We start from the raw sequence: 12,617 nt of genomic DNA, 5'->3' as shown, positions 1-12,617 counted from the left end.
AGCATTAAACATAAAACAGATTTATCGCTTCCACAATGTAATAATCTTCTAAATTATTGTAATAGATATGTATTTAAACATAAAGCAGATGTATGGGCTCCGGGCTGCGCTGTAACGTGAGGCTTTTGGAGGAATGTACATTGATTTTAGTTGAATTTTTATTTATTTCATTTTTTTTTTTTTTTTTGCTTGGAGCGTTCAGACCGGGGGGGCTCTGGTTTAGGTTATAAACTTCATAAACAGTTTAGTTCTAAGTGGAAATTTGTCAGAGTGGATTTGAGGCCGAAGTTTTTTCATGGAACGAGCATTAATCACAGGAAAAATGCTGCATTTACAGGAAGCCCGGACCCTGCGCTTAAAAGCCTATTTTTACTCCTGTGTGCTTCTACTCACTGCTAATGGTACATAAGCTAGAAGAAATAATGGAAAGAAATTATATTCTGCTGAACATGAACACAACTATTCTGTGGTGTGCGGGATTTGTCACAAGAGATCTAGATTGTCAAATTCATCTGTTCACAAAAACCAATGGGACCTCAATCTATGCTCCATACATTTGGTTTTGGCTGTGATTTTATAGATGCAAAATAGTATGGTAAATCCTGAATGAGAAACCTGCATCATGAAAGGTAAAGGTCACTAAAGAAAATGGTGTGACTGAGTGCAAAGGTCAACACTCGGGGAGCGGGACAAGGACACTCGGGGAGTGGGACAACAGCACGCTGACATTTTAGCTAAACAGCCTGTGCTGGCATGTTTTAACGGCACTAAACAATTTAAGGGTATGTTTCCACGGTCAGGAAATGCTGCTTGTTTGACGCTGCGCAGAGCTGCAGCGTCAAACAAGCAGCGTCCAGATGTTCCAGCATAGTGGAGGGGATTTTATGAAATCCCGTCTCCACTATGCGTGGAAACCCGCACGTGGCGGCCCTGCGACTACGGACATGCTGCGCGTCTTTTCAGATCGCAGCATGTCCGTACACCTTGCGGGGACGCAGCGTCCCCGCAAGGCATATCACAGGGCGCTATGGGAGAGAGCGATCATCCCGGATGTGAAGAGTTAACACATCCGGCATGATCGCGTCCCAGAAAGGGGGCGGGGCTTAGCGCCGAGCGGCTTCGCCGCTGTGGCGAAACCGCCGGCCATCCTGACCATGGAGACATAGCCTAAGGGTATGTTCATGTTTTTTTTTTCTGGCAAGTTTGGAGCAAGTGCGCTCCATAAAATATAGGAAAAAAAACACTCACAAGAATCTTCCTATACATTTGTATGGAAAATAACTTTCTGTTCACACATTCAGAAGTTTGTGTGTCTTAGGCCGGGATCACACATACGCGAGATACGGCAGAGTCTCGCAGGTGAAAACCCAGCTCTGGCGCCGGCACTCCGGAGCAGATTATGCAGCCACTCAGCAACACATGGAGCTGCACGCTCCGCTCCGGAGTGCCTGCGCCAGAGCTGGGTTTTCACCTGCGAGACTCGGCCGTATCTCGCGTATGTGTGATCCCGGCCTAATAAACGCTTCAGACTTTCAAAAATCTCAAGTGGTTTAATTAAGTGAGTGGACCATTCTTCAGACATTTTCTGGAGGAAGACCCTCCCTACATTATAACAGTAGTCAATGGAAAGGAAATATCCATAAAACACCTGGGCATCTTTTAATTGCTTAATGAATTTAAAAGAAAAAAACTTTAGAAACCACCAATAATTTGGAGCCCAAAAATGCTGACATAGTAATGGCACAAAAAAATTGTTAAAGCGCTTCATAAAACAAACAAAAACCGCTTCAGGCAAACAAAACTGAGAAAATGCCAGACATAGAGTGATTCCTAAAGTGTCTTCTGCTTGAAAAACAGACATCTTTGATAGCAAGAAAAATACATAGGCCCCCGATTCCTTAAGAGCAGCATTTCATGCGCCAGTCTTAATAAGTGGCGTGCAGGAGCAAGATGCGTCAAATTCATTAAGAGGCGCATGTCACTTAAAGGGGTTGTCAGGTCCAAAACGATAAGTCTGCAGTCACTCTGTGCTCAGAAACCGGTGAATCCCTGCAGGGCACAGTGCGTGTGCTGGGGGAAATCATAAGTCTCCAGTCACACAGAAGGACTGCAGACTTATTAGTTTGGACCAGGCAACCCCCTTTATGAAGTTAGTGCAGCCTATAAGTGGTGTACCATTTCCGCCACTTTCCGTCAATTTAAGGGCAGCAACTGTAGACACGCACCAACTCCTCCCCGGGACAACCAATTTTGGAAGAGCCGCTTTAAACTGGTGTAAAAACGTCAAAGGTTGCAAAATGACTTATACATGTTGATATATGGGCCCCATAGTGTGAACACACCCTAACGAATCAGTACAGAGATCTGTGCTGTCCAAGTGGTTATATGGCAGAGCACTGACTGGACAGCGCACAGTTCTAGCAGACCAACCTGGAGCATTGGGGAAGGCAGGCTGTGAGTGGCTGGATAAATAACCAAAATAAAAGCAAATCACTAAAAAGAACATAAAATCTTAAAACAAACATCACAGGAAAATGGTGACAATACTAATATGGGGGATGCAGGAGATAAAAGGCGGAGGCAGCACAGGTGCAAAGTACTGCTGATCAGCACTCACACTCCCATCATCCAGGAGGGGAGGATGCTTAGTATTGTGGATGCACACAGATACAGCTTGTATAAGGCGCCGGTCACACAGTGCTGCAGTATTGTGACCAGGTATCATAGTATAGCCTCTATAGTCTGATATAGAGGACAATGTTTCAACTTACTGACAGCAAGCAGAGATGTTGAAATGATGACGTATTTGAAAAGAAACACAAAAGTAAGAAATTCAGCACTTTGTACAAGTCTTCATGTAAATGCATTTGGAGAATTTGTCTCCTTACTCCCCTCCACTGAGGCCGCCTCGTCTCTTCCCCTCTTTGACCCTCTGTCCTCTTATCTACCGTTCTTATTACTGGCTCTTCCTAATAAGATGATTATATATTGATCACAGCGACTTCCAGATTCTCTGCTCCTTTTCTAATTTTGTTCTCTGCTGGATTTGTATTTTCTTTTTAATTTGTCCTTAATTGCACATTTCTGAAGATCTCCCCTCTTTGTCCTCCCTCTCCTCCAGTAATGGATGTAATCAGCTGTATATAATATATGCTGTGTATACGGTACATACTGTTATATATTCACCTAGCTGCCATTTACCACATCCAGCTGCTCCTCTCTGCTGTGAGGGACATTTAAAGCCGGCCTCCACCCAAAAATCAGAAATGTTATGGGTGTAGCTGAACGAGTATAATATAATAACAAGATATTACTCACTTCCTTTACATCGTTTTGATGGACCCAGAGCCAAGAAACCGAATGAGAAATGGTTTAAAATGTGCTTTTACTTATAGTTATTACTGTACTTATGGTAGATTATTGGGCTGACAACCTTTCACACGGTATACAGGCTGGTTGTCAGCAGTAATAGATGATGGTAGCGTAGTATAAAGGAGAATTCAGACGTCAGTTTTTCATGTATGATGTGTTTTGGTACAGGTGGGACATGTGTCTACTATAGTCTATGGGTTTGTTCACATGTTTTGCAGACTGAGGGTTTTGCATCAACATATGGAGACATGACATGGATCAAACACTTGCCAATGCGTGTCTATGGGTTCATGAGAAATATCGAGCAGCACTCTGATGCCATCCATGTGCCGGCTTGTGTTCATCAACTTTTTGATGACGGAAGTTTTAGAAATCTACAAGAAAAAACAATTAAACTCTCATGGTAAAAGCCAACATTGACCAATTCTGATCGAAAACAAAAATCATTCATTATTTTGCATATAAGAAAAATCACTGAAGTGTGAACGACACCTAAAGTGTGTGGATTATCATGGTACAGGAAAGATATATATCTTGGTACCGAGTTAGCCAGTGGATAGAAAAATATTTAGAATTGAGAGTCCTCAGTGGTTGATACCTTTTAATGGCTAACTGAAAAGATGGTAACAAATTGCACGCTTTCAAGACTACTCTGGTCTCTTCATCAGGCACAGACTAATACAAATTCTGAAGAATCACATATTTATGCACAATACAGCACAGAAAAATGCCTTTTGGGCATTAGTAACCAAAAGAGACCCCAAAACATCCCTCCGTCCTGGTTACAGTTCACTAGCTGAGAAATAAAACCGCCCTCAGAACCTTCACAGGGAGAGCCATTTATTTTCTTAACTAATGTGTTTAGAGGGCGACGTATGCTCTGAGAAAACACTTCTCCGTAATATGATTATAATGGCCTGTTTATTTTTTTAATAGACCTTTCAGACAGGTTAACAAAGAATACTTTCACCCCGCGCTGAACAACAATGTCAGCGTCTGTTTGGCAGACCGTACCGGTAATATCTATGTATCAGGCGCAGTCGGCACTGAGCGGCCGGGAGAATGCTGCCTGTCAGACCCCTCATGCCAGGACACATTATGTAGGGGAGATGCAGGGGGATTTAAGGATATAAGACTGTATAGGGAAATGCAGTAAAATTCCATTAATCCAGCAGCGGGACGTAACTACAAGGAGCAGAGGTAGCAGTTACATCAGAACTCAAGTACCTAGGGGAGCCCAAAGATCACGACTGCCTCAGAGATACCAGTATTACAATGGCACATGGTAGGACCCTGACCCAGCAGCTACGTCAGTAGTCTATGCCCACTGGACCAGAGCCCGGAGAATCTGCTAACCACCAGCATCCGTGGCACTGCTTCTGGTTAATAAGCCTGCATGGACATCATGCATGTGTCACATTACAACGATGTCATCACCCTGGACCTTATAATTCAAAGAGAATCTGGAGGAGATAACTGAGGATCTGGTTTGGCAGTTGTGGACTCCCAATGTGGCCACTGGACCAGGGTTCTGCAGAAATGTTTGCTCTATTCTATTCAGCAATGCATTTTTATGCTATATAGAATAGCGCCGATTTCCAAGTGACACCCCACTGAAAAAAATGTATGTGGGAAACATTCATCACCGTAATTCTCTACATAAGCGTGGAATTGACCTGTGCTGACATATTAAAATTAAATTCGAGATCTGATCTGTTGCTCTCTGTTATCAGCCATTTCAGTCAACGCAAATGTTGAAGGGCCACTGGTAGGAGACCAAGACTTTGAGACCAAGTGATGACAGTCTATAGAGCAGTGGTTTCTAATCCGTGGCTATCCAGCTGTTGCACTAGAACTCCTAGCATTAGTTTTGAACAGTTGGAGAGGCACTGTTTAGAGACCATTACTCTAGAGCAGGGATGGGGAACCTTTTTCCAGCCATGGGCCATTTGGAAATTTCTACCATAATTCGGGGACCACACAAAAATGATCACCTTGAAAATTACCCCGGAATAATTAGTGAAACAATTAATTATCGTGACCACCCTTAATGTGAAGGCTGGAGCTGCTTCTCTTTGGTGCAGCTGTGATGTTAGGTAATACTGATCATGTTGCTTCTCACAGCTGTTTTTCCAGGTTTGTGTTGGCCAGGAGAGCGGTCAACTTTTTGTCATAAGTTTTGTACATCATATACATCACATAGGAGATGCTGGGACTACTGTATATACAGTTAGGTCCATATATATTTGGACAGAGACAACATTTTTCTTATTTTGGTTATAGACATTACCACAATGAATTTTAAACAAAACAATTCAGATGCAGTTGAAGTTCAGACTTTCAGCTTTCATTTGAGGGTATCCACATTAAAATTGGATGAAGGGTTTAGAAGTTTCAGCTTCTTAACATGTGCCACCCTGTTTTTAAAGGGAGCAAAAGTAATTGGACAGATTCAATAATTTTAAATAAAATGTTTATTTTTAGTGCTTGGTTGAAAACCCTTTGTTGGCAATGACTGCCTGAAGTCTTGAACTCATGGACATCACCAGACGCTGTGTTTCCTCCTTTTTGATGCTCTGCCAGGCCTTCACTGCGGTGGTTTTCAGTTGCTGTTTGTGGGCCTTTATGTCTGAAGTTTAGTCTATAACAAGTGAAATTCATGCTCAATTGGGTTGAGATCAGGTGACTGACTTGGCCATTCAGGAATATTCCACTTCTTTGCTTTAAAAAACTCCTGGGTTGCTTTGGCTTTATGTTTTGGGTCATTGTCCATCTGTAGTATGAAACGACGACCAATCAGTTTGGCTGCATTTGGCTGGATCTGAGCACACAGTATGTCTCTGAATACCTCAGAATTCATTCGGCTGCTTTTGTCCTGTGTCACATCATCAATAAACACTAGTGATCCAGTACCACTGGCAGCCATGCATGCCCAAGCCATCACACTGCCTCCGCCGTGTTTTACCACGCCTTCGCCATACTTTTCTCTTTCCATCATTCTGGTAGAGGTTGATCTTGGTTTCATCTGTCCAAAAAATGTTCTTCCAGAACTGTGCTGGCTTTTTTAGATGTTTTTTAGCAAATTCCAGTCTAGCCTTTTTCTTCTTGATGCTTATGAGTGGCTTGCACCGTGCAGTGAACCCTCTGTATTTACTTTCATGCAGTCTTCTCTTTATGGTAGATTTGGATATTGATACGCCTACCTCCTGGAGAGTGTTGTTCACTTGGTTGGCTGTTGTGAAGGGGTTTCTCTTCACCATGGAGATTATTCTGCGATCATCCACCACTGTTGTCTTCCGTGGGCGCCCAGGTCTTTTTTGCATTGATGAGTTCACCAGTGCTTTCTTTCTTTCTCAGGATGTACCAAACTGTATATTTTGCCACTCCTAATATTGTAGCAATTTCTCGGATGGGTTTTTTCTGTTTTCGCAGCTTAAGGATGGCTTGTTTCACCTGCATGGAGAGCTCCTTTGACCGCATGTTTACTTCACAGCAAAACCTTCCAAATGCAAGCACCACACTTCAAATCAACTCCAGACCTTTTATCTGCTTAATTGAGAATGACATAACGAAGGGATTACCCACACCTGTCCATGAAATAGCCTTGGAGTCAATTGTCCAATTACTTTTGGTCCCTTTAAAAACAGGGTGGCACATGTTAAGGAGCTGAAACTCCTAAACCCTTCATCCAATTTTAATGTGGATACCCTCAAATGAAAGCTGAAAGTCTGAACTTCAACTGCATCTGAATTGTTTTGTTTAAAATTCATTGTGGTAATGTCTATAACCAAAATAAGAAAAATGTTGTCTCTGTCCAAATATATATGGACCTAACTGTACATCACATAGGAAACGCTGGGACAAATGTATATACATCACACAGGAGACGCTGAGACTGCTGTATCTATATCACATAGGAGACAGAAGGACTGTTGTATAAGACACAGGGACCGTTGTATATACATCACACAGGAGATGCTGGGACTGCTGTATATACATCACATAGGAGAAGCTGGGACTGCTGTACATACATAACATAGGAAACATTGAGACTGCTATATCTGCATCACAGGAGATTCTGGGGTCATATAAATTACAGGAGGGGCTGGGGGGGGCATAGACATCACAGGAGATGCCTGGACATATTCATCACCGGGGAGGCTGGGGGGAATAGACATCACTGAGGGGCTATATACATCACTAGGAAGCACAGACAGCACTGGTGGTATATATGTCCCTGGGGGGAATATACATCACTGGTGGGGTCACATACATCACTGGCAGCTATATATATCACAGGTGGGGGGAAAACAGTACTTGGGGGGATATACAGCACTTTTGGGGTAAATGCAGCCCTGGGGAATATACACATCACTTGGGGGCACATACAGCCGTGGGGGAAGGGGGGGAAATACAGCACTGGGGGAGGGAGATATACAGCGCTTGGGGGATAGGCATCACCAGGGAGGCACATACATCACCAGGGTGGGGGGGTCATAGATCACCGAGGGGCACATAGCCGGACAGGACAGAGATCCCAGGGGGCACAGAGATCACATGGGAGCACAAATATCATAAGGGGTACATAGCAGGGGGGCATAGGGATAACAGGAGACACATAGATCATAGGGGGCACAAAGCTGGGAGCCACAGATATCACAGGGGTGCACATAGCTGGGGGCACAGATCACAGGGAGGCATAAAGCTGGGGGGCACAGATCACAGGGGGCATATAGCTGGGGGGCACATAACTGGATGGCACAGATAGTTACATAGTTATTGAGGTTGAAGGAAGACTTTAAGTCCATCTAGTTCAACCCATAGCCTAACCTAACATGCCCTAACATGTTGATCCAGAGGAAGGCAAAAAAAAACCATGTGGCAAAGAGTAACTCCACCATGGGGAAAAAAATTCCTTCCCAACTCCACATACGGCAATCAGACTAGTTCCCTGGATCAACGCCTTATCAAGGAATCTAGTGTATATACCCTGTAATATTATACTTTTCCAGAAAGGTATCCAGTCCCCTCTTAAATTTAATTAATGAATCACTCATTACAACATCATACGGCAGAGAGTTCCATAGTCTCACTGCTCTTACAGTAAAGAATCCGCGTCTGTTATTATGCTTAAACCTTCTTTCCTCCAGACGTAGAGGATGCCCCCTTGTCCCTGTCTCAGGTCTATGATTAAAAAGATCATCAGAAAGGTCTTTGTACTGTCCCCTCATATATTTATACATTAAAATAAGATCACCCCTTAGTCTTTGTTTTTCCAAACTAAATAGCCCCAAGTGTAATAACCTATCTTGGTATTGCAGACCCCCCAGTCCTCTAATAACCTTGGTCGCTCTTCTCTGCACCCGCTCTAGTTCAGCTATGTCTTTCTTATACACCGGAGACCAGAACTGTGCACAGTATTCTAAGTGTGGTCGAACTAGTGATTTGTATAGAGGTAAAATTATGTTCTCCTCATGAGCATCTATGCCTCTTTTAATACATCCCATTATTTTATTTGCCTTTGTAGCAGCTGCCTGACACTGGCCACTGAATATGAGTCTGTCATCCACCCATACACCCAGGTCTTTTTCATTGATGGTGTGCCCAGAGTTTTAAGGCCCCGTCTCACATAGCGAGATCGCTAGCGAGATCGCTGCTGAGTCACAAGTTTTGTGACGCAACAGCGACCTCCATAGCGATCTCGCTATGTGTGACACGTACCAGCGATCAGGCCCCTGCTGCGAGATCGCTGGTCGTGTCGGAATGGCCTGGACCTTTTTTTGGTCGTTGAGGCCCCGCTGACATTGCTGAATCGGTGTGTGTGACACCGATCCAGCGATGTCTTCACTGGTAACCAGGGTAAACATCGGGTTACTAAGCGCAGGGCCGCGCTTAGTAACCCGATGTTTACCCTGGTTACCAGCGTAAATGTAAAAAAAAAAAAACAGTACATACTCGCCTTCTGATGTCCGTCAGGTCCCTTGCCGTCTGCTTCCTGCTCTCACTGACTGCCGGCCGTACAGTGAGAAGTGAGAGCACAGCAGTGACGTCACCGCTGCGCTCTCAGTGTACGGCGGCTCAGTCAGAGCAGGAAGCAGACGGCAAGGGACCTGGACACCGAAAGGCGAGTATGTAGTGTTTGTTTTTTTTGGTAACCAGGGTAAACATCGGGTTACTAAGCGCGGCCCTGCGCTTAGTAACCCGATGTTTACCCTGGTTACCGGGTGCTGCAGGGGGACTTCGGCATCGTTGATGACAGTTTCAACGATGCCGAAGTCGTTCCCCTGATCGTTGGTCGCTGGGGAGAGCGGTCTGTGTGACAGCTCCCCAGCGACCACACAGCGACTTACCAACGATCACGGCCAGGTAGTATCGCTGGTCGTGATCGTTGGTAAATCGCTAAGTGAGACGGGGCCTCTAGAATTAAGCACATAGTTATGCATCTTATTACTTCTACCCAAGTGCATGACCTTACATTTATCCCCATTAAAGCTCATTTGCCATTTATCAGCCCAAGCTTCTAGTTTACATAAATCATCCTGTAATATAAAATTGTCCTCCCCTGTATTGATTACCCTACAGAGTTTAGTGTCATCTGCAAATATTGAAATTCTACTCTGAATGCCCCCTACAAGGTCATTAATAAATATGTTAAAAAGAAGAGGGCCCAATACTGACCCCTGTGGTACCCCACTGCTAACCGCGACCCAGTCCGAGTGTGCTCCATTAATAACCACCATTTGTCTCCTATCCCTGAGCCAGCTCTCAACCCACTTACACATATTTTCCCCTATCCCCATTACTCTCATTTTATGTAACAACCTTTTGTGTGGCACCGTATCAAAAGCTTTGGAAAAGTCCATATACACTACGTCCACTGGGTTCCCTTGGTCCAGTCCGGAACTTACCTCTTCATAGAAGCTGATCAAATTAGTCTGACATGAGCGGTCCCTAGTAAACTCGTGCTGATACTGGGTCATGAGGTTATTCCTCTTCAGATACTCTAGTATAGCATCCCTTAGAATGCCCTCCAGGATTTTACCCACAGTAGAGGTTAAACTTACTGGCCTATAATTACCGAGTTCAGTTTTTGCCCCTTTTTTGAATATTGGCACCACATTTGCTATACGCCAGTCCTGTGGTACAGACCCTGTTATTATGGACTCTTTAAAGATTAAAAATAATGGTCTATCAATGACTGTACTTAGTTCCTGCAGTACTCGGGGGTGTATCCCATCCGGGCCTGGAGATTTGTCAATTTTAGTGATTTTTAGACGCCGCTGTACTTCCTGCTGGGTTAAGCAGGTGACATTTAATGGGGAATTTTTATCACTAGTCATTTTGTCTGCCATGGGATTTTCTTTTGTAAATACTGATGAAAAAAAGTCATTTAGCATATTGGCTTTTTCCTCATCCTCATCCACCATTTCACCCAGACTATTTTTAAGGGGGCCAACACTGTCATTTTTTAGTTTCTTACTATTTATATAGTTAAAGAATATTTTTACTCTCTCTGGCCATGAGTCTCTCTGTCTCAATCTTTGCTGCCTTGATTTGCTTTTTACAGAATTTATTTAATTTTCTGTATTTATTTAATGCCTCATCACTACCTACTTACTTTAATTCTCTAAATGCTTTCTTTTTGTCCCTTATTGCGCCCCTTACAGCTCTATTTAGCCATATTGGTTTCCTCCTATTTCTAGTATGTTTATTCCCATACGTTATATACTGTGCACAGGTCCTATCCAGGATGCTAATAAACGTCTCCCATTTTCTTTGTGTACTTTTATGTCTCAGGATATCATCCCAGTTAATTGCACCAAGATCCTCTCTCATCCGTTGGAAATTTGCCCTCCTGAAATGTAGTGTCCGTGTACCCCCCCTACTACCCATCTTATTAAAGGTTACATGAAAACTTATTATTTTGTGATCACTATTCCCCAAGTGACCCCCAACCCTTATATTTGATATGCGGTCTGGCCTGTTGGTTAATATTAGGTCTAGCAGTGCCCCCCTCCTTGTTGGGTCCTGAACCAGTTGTGAAAGGTAATTGTCTCTCATAGTTGTCAAAAACCGATTACCTTTGCTGGAACTGCAGGTTTCTGTTCCCCAATCTATTTCAGGGTAGTTGAAGTCCCCCATAATAATGACTTCTCCTTGAGTCGCAGCTTCATCTATTTGCTTTACGAGGATATTCTCCATTGCTTCCATTATTTTTGGAGATTTATAACAAACCCCTATCAGTAATTTATTATTTTTCCCCCTCCCCTTATCTCCACCCACAGGGACTCTACATTTTCATTAAATTCACCTATATTATCACGCAGGATGGGTTTTAAGGAAGATTTTACATATAGACACACCCCTCCCCCTCGCTTATCTGTACGGTCATTTCTGAACAGGCTATAGCCCTGCAAGTTAACAGCCCAGTCATGGCTCTCATCCAGCCACGTCTCAGATATCCCCACCATATCATAATTATGCTCCAACAACATTAGTTCTAATTCATCCATTTTGTTGGCGAGGCTTCTGGCATTAGTATACATGCACTTGATGTTACTCTCTGTACCTCTATTCTTTCTTAAATTATTAACTGTTCTTACCCCACCCCCCATGCCACCGCCACCCCCAACTTCCTTATTTGTGCCCAGGTCTCTATCTGCACTATCTTCCCCTCCTATAAAATGAATACCCTCCCCCCAATCCCTAGTTTAAACACTCCTCCAACCTTCTAACCATTTTCTCCCCCAGCACAGCTGCCCCTTCCCCATTGAGGTGCAGCCCGTCCCTAGCGTAGAGCCTGTAGCCAACTGAGAAGTCGGCCCAGTTCTGCAGGAACCCAAACTCCTCCTTCCTACACCAATTCTTGAGCCACTTATTAACCTCCCTAATCTCCCGTTGCCTCTCTGGCGTGGCACGTGGTACCGGCAGTATTTCGGAAAATACCACGTTGGAGGTCCTTGCTTTCAGCTTGCAGCCTAATTCCCTGAAATCATCTTTAAGGACCTTCCACCTACCTCTAACTTTGTCATTTGTGCCAATGTGCACCATGACCGCTGGGTCCTCACCAGCCCCTCCCAGTAATCTGTCCACCCGATCAGCGATGTGTCGGACTCGAGCGCCAGGTAGGCAGCACACCGTCCGACGATCCCTGTCTTTGTGACAGATTGCCCTATCTGTTCCCCTAATAATTGAGTCCCCCACTACCAGCACTTGTCTGGCCTGCCCTGCTCTCCTATTTCCCT

General features: G+C 44.0%; 1 long non-coding RNA gene across 1 annotated transcript in view; it reads right to left on the bottom strand.

Moving 5' to 3' along the window:
• Positions 1 to 3,460: 3,460 nt before the first annotated feature.
• The window catches only part of LOC143809321 (uncharacterized), a 29,245-nt gene continuing 20,088 nt past the window's right edge, over positions 3,461 to 12,617 (bottom strand). Inside the window, exon 3 of the long non-coding RNA XR_013222213.1 lies at positions 3,461 to 3,746. This is a non-coding gene — a long non-coding RNA (uncharacterized LOC143809321). The remainder of the gene's footprint in view (positions 3,747 to 12,617) is intronic.

Source organism: Ranitomeya variabilis, chromosome 2 (assembly GCF_051348905.1).
Source record: "Ranitomeya variabilis isolate aRanVar5 chromosome 2, aRanVar5.hap1, whole genome shotgun sequence".
Lineage (NCBI taxonomy): Eukaryota > Metazoa > Chordata > Amphibia > Anura > Dendrobatidae > Ranitomeya > Ranitomeya variabilis.
This window is presented reverse-complemented; position numbering and strand designations above follow the sequence as displayed.